This window comes from Symphodus melops (genome assembly GCF_947650265.1).
Source record: "Symphodus melops genome assembly, chromosome: 22".
Classification (NCBI taxonomy): Eukaryota; Metazoa; Chordata; class Actinopteri; order Labriformes; family Labridae; genus Symphodus; species Symphodus melops.
In genome coordinates, this window is record NC_136712.1 from 18,540,074 (window position 1) to 18,545,062 (window position 4,989).

Sequence of the window (4,989 nt, forward strand, 5' to 3'; positions counted from 1 at the left end):
GAGCCTGAGTAACCTGAGAGCAGGAAGTAACGAGATGCAGCTCCGTCATCAGCAGGTTCAACCAAACAGGCAGGAAAATTCAACGTGGAGTGGAGAGGCTGAAGAGCAGCAACTTCACGATGATTACTTAAAAATGACACAGACAGTGATGTCGTCTCAGTGTAAATATTTAAGCTTCATATTTTGACGCCTTGTTTTTGCTGAAACAACTTCATCTAAATAAACGCTTTATTTTGAAGCCCTCGTTTTTTATTCCAACTCTTAAAAAGCACAGAATGTAACTAATACGACCAGGAGGCGTTCAATCAAAACAAAAGATGACCTCGAGGCTGGCGGGGAATCATGGGTGTGATTCTTCAAATGAGTGATATGGGGATATGTTCACAGACGAGCTGAAGAATAATTTACTGTTTTTATCTCAGCAACACAAACAGCAACAGAACAACTATACCTTTGAGGACTTCTCCGGCTTTGATAACTGATTTAAATACTCAACAGCATAAAACTATAAAAGACAGGTTCAGAACTTCACCTTTAAAAGATGGTTGAGTTTATGGAAACGACTGGACGACGGAGCTTCGTCTCTCATATTGTGTGACAGCAGATCTGAGGGGACGCTTACATAACACACTACATAGATTTGAACCTTCACCTCCCGTTCTATATGTTACAGCAGAGTCTAGCCCTGTCACACCATACCCCCCCCCCCCCCCCCCCCTCATCCCGACAGGTGAGTCTGCAGCGCTGCAGGGCTGAACCAACCCGCTCCCTCTGCGGCCTCCAACGCCCTGCATTAAGCTGGAGGTGGGGGGGGGGGGGGGGGGGGGGTTTCCCAACGGGTTTCCCCGTCTCTTTTCTCACGACGCTCATATCCGCTCCGCAGAGGATTCATTTACAGAGCGTCCCCACAGATCGGCTGCATCGATCAATCAACGCTGGATTACTGCTGCCGGTAAATCAGGACAAAAGGAAGAGGCAGAAGGAGAGCTCACAGGAAGAAGAGGAGGAACGTCAGGGGAGCTGACGGGACAATAAAACAATCTGATACCTCTTCATGCAGACACTTCACCGGGCTCCTGTTTCAAGGAAAATGACACTTTCATAAGCACAGTCATAATGTATCTGCAGTTATGGATTATTTTACATTGTGTAATCTTCCATACAAAACATTTACTCGTTTCCATGGCAGACGATTCTCCAAAGGCTGAGGCTCAAACTCACACTGTTTTAATGCACAAACGACACACACAAGAGTAAAAGTTAAAACTGCAGTACCTTCAGTGGCCACTTGAGGTTCATATACTTCATATCAAAATATTCTCACATGTTTACGGCCTGATACAGAGAAGTGTAAGAGGTGAAATAGTCTCTTATTTTGCTGCTTGTGTTTAGAGATCAGACAGGTACACACACACACACACACACACACACACACACACACACACACACACACACAAGGTATAAGGTCTCCTTAACTTGCTGTTTTGTTTGAGTCATGCTTTTATTTTGAAAGAAAATAAGGAAGCTGTGGTAGACCGAAGGTTAACCACGGAAAAAAGGAGCTTGTTCCGGACTCCCATCAGTCCCATCTCTACAGTAAGGACACAAAGCACCACTTGCCTACACGTGCTGACCTCGTTCATGTTTTGTTATCACAGTCTGGCTTCTGTTATGAACAGTCACACGTTAGACTTAGCTTTTTTGCATTAGCATTATCATTAGCATTAGCCTGCCAAACCAAGGCAACAACAGGCGTGTGTACTCGTCTGTGTGTGCGTCTTGTAAACACGTCCGTCGACCTCTGGGCCTTTTTGGTCCGTTGTTTGTTTTTGCAGCACGTTTCTTTAAATGCTGCATGAACATATCCTGTAAACGCAGCACGTGTCGACACATGATAAACACGCTCTCTGCTTTGTATTTTTACACGTTTCCTTAAATTACAGGATTTATTCTTTTTTTCTTCCTCAAACCAAAATGAGTGAAAACACGGGCCGGTATTCTGCTGAAACGTCGAGGGACGTGAACAATGACGACCTTTGTAATAATATAAGATAATAACATCCATGACTTCATCTAATCACAACATGTAGTTTATGAGAATCCTCCAGGCTGCAGTGAAAACACTTCACCTCCTCTGGACTCTTTCATAAAGAGTGCTCGCTGTTGTTTCTGGGTGGACGAGAGGTCGCCGTCATTACACTGACGAGGAGCTCGCAGTGTTTCCGTTCTTTCTTTCCAAGCAGGAGCAGTTAAACCCGACCCCCTGGATGAATTCCTGCGTTACGTTCCAGGTTTTTGCTCGTGGCATTTTGGACAGATGGTGTATGTTTAGAGATCCTGTGTTCGATGAATACCTCGTAAACACAGCAGGGACGCTGCGGTTAGCTTCCCAGTCTCAGGGCTTTTCTCCAACGCACAGGCCCGACTCTTCCTTCTTGTTGAATCTGTCGATGTGTTTGTATTTTAAATCTGACACGATGCTCCTGAATGGAACCAAGAAGCTGCGACATGCTGTCAGTGAGCGTTACAGTGACGAGGGAGCAGCTGTGGCTCAGTGGGAGAGTCCGTCCTGCAGCCACATGGCGACGTGTCCTCGGGTAAGCCTCGAGTTGCTCCCTCTGCTTCGTTCACAGAGTTTGAATGAGATGAGTTAATACTGACGGACTCTTTAAGCTGATTGGGCAGCAGTCTGACGTTGTACAGAACAACGTCCCCGCTACAGCTCAGTGTCCACACTCATTTTGGATTCAGATTAGCAGATTAAAAAGGTTTGGATGTTAAAAAACACATTTCTGAAGATGCTGCTAATTTATTCTGTTTCAAAGACAGACAGAGAAATGATTTATCATAAATCGGCTCCTCGTTATGATTTCCCCACAACTGCTCTGCTGTAGCAAGTTACCTTATGAATATTCTGTCATTAATCAGAGACAAGGCTGCAAAGTTTTAGCATTAATGGACAAAATTCAAATCATGTAAGAACAATTTTTTTTTTTGCAGAAACGTGCTCCCTTTGTCTGTAAATGTGCCTTTGATGTTACAGGAGGTCAAACTAACTAACATTAGTGTCCACAGCAGATTTCTGCAGGAACACGTCATCACACACTTTTCATCTGCAGCGAAACACAAAGACCTCCCAACAGCACGAAGAAAGGACACTGATCTTTGTCAACTTTGTGCAGGTGACCTGTTTGGACTCAAATCGGCTGTCAATCATTTCTTCAACGCTCACCCTCTTTGCACACTTGGCAGCAGAATAAAGGTAACGTTATGACCTTGGATGTGAGCGGAGGGTGTAATTAACACCTCTGTGACCCAGTTTGGGGTTCTTTGCAGGGCTGTTGTGTAAGAGAGTTGATCCAGTTTGACCTTCAGAAAAGGTTTATTGGGAAACACATGCAGCACTAAACGTCTATAAAAGATTCAGTTTGATTGGATAAGTCAGCGAATCGTGTTTCTGTTCTGGTCTCTGCGTCTGCTGCACCGCAGGACGCCTCACTTCCTGTCACGCTAATCTCAGGGTTGGTACGCTCGTCCTGGTGCTTACCTCATCACCTGTGTGCCGTCACTTCACAGAGGCAGAGGACACAGCAGACATTGTTCAAACCTGTCCCACAAACACAAAGAGAGGCTCAGCGGCTGACATGCAGGCTCTTTACACACCAGCCAGGTGTGGAGAGTTCAGCTCACGCTTTGAACTCCTCTGCAGGAACAGATGCTCACACTCGATGGAGTGTTTGAACACAAGGATCAACCTTCAAACAGTTTCCGACACCAAGTCACCTCTATATTACTACCCGTCCCGTCTGTCCAATATTTGGGACTAAGTTGTTGCAGAAGAAGAACTAAAGCTGTTGGGAGGTATTGATGTTTTTTGTTTTTTTTCAGGTTTGCAAATTGGATCCAAGTTTTGCGTCTTCTGCACACGTGGCGTGTCACAGGTTTGACACAACAACCTGGCGTACAAGGTTTTAAGCTACGTCGAGACACTGAAGAAGAAGGTTACCATGGTGACGCCGTCAGCTCTGTTTCTCCACCAACGTTCCTCCCTGACTTATTTCCATTTAGTCCATCAGTATGTTGATGTGTACTGTTAGACCGTACGAGCAAAGCTGGACAATCAACTTGTAGACGGACGGATGTCATACGCCGCCTTTCGGCTCGTCACTATTTGACCTTCTTCTGGTTGACCTTGCTAACAAGTTAGCAAACGCCATGTTGGTTGTATGTCTACATTTCATACGTAACACATGATGTGCGGTCTTGTACCCAGACCGTCTGTGCTCCGTGTCTGCTGGGTTAAATCAAATATTAAACGTGCAGTAAAAAGTGACGGAGCAGCGTCAGCTACACAGAGGCACTTTGTCAACAAACTGTTGTCATGGAGACAGGACGGACCTGCAGCGCTTCATGCTCACTCTGCCGAGTGCAGATAAACAGGAAGTGAGTTTGGTCCGTGGTCACTAAACTTCGCTGACGTACAGCTCGCTGTTTTCGCGGGGGACGACTCTGATTGGTGAAAGTTGCGGGTGATTGGACAAAATTGCGTGGTCGCTCAGAAATCGCGGGGATTGGTTGAATTTGCGTGAATGAATTGTTGCGAACGTGACTTCCTGGACGGGCTGGTTTACATGCAAGAGTCAACCACAGTTATCGAGGTGTGATCGACCAGCTGTGAGAGGAATATTTCATCAATCAGATGGCATGAACATTCACGTCTTGGGTGGTGATGGATGCTTGTTGCCAAGGTAACCACCGCTGATGTGTCATCACACGTTCCTGAGGTTCAGAGTCAGGAGGAATTTTTCCCTTTGCTACTGGCTTTAATTAGCAAACGTTAGCATGGGAGGCTACACCAACATGCTGTGATAGCATAAACATTGTTACTCACAGCTGAGACGTAAAGTGTCAGGCTTCGTAATGAAGGTTAAATGTGTCTCATTATTAACACTCACCTTCATGTGAATCCTTTGAGGAATCGGATCTGTT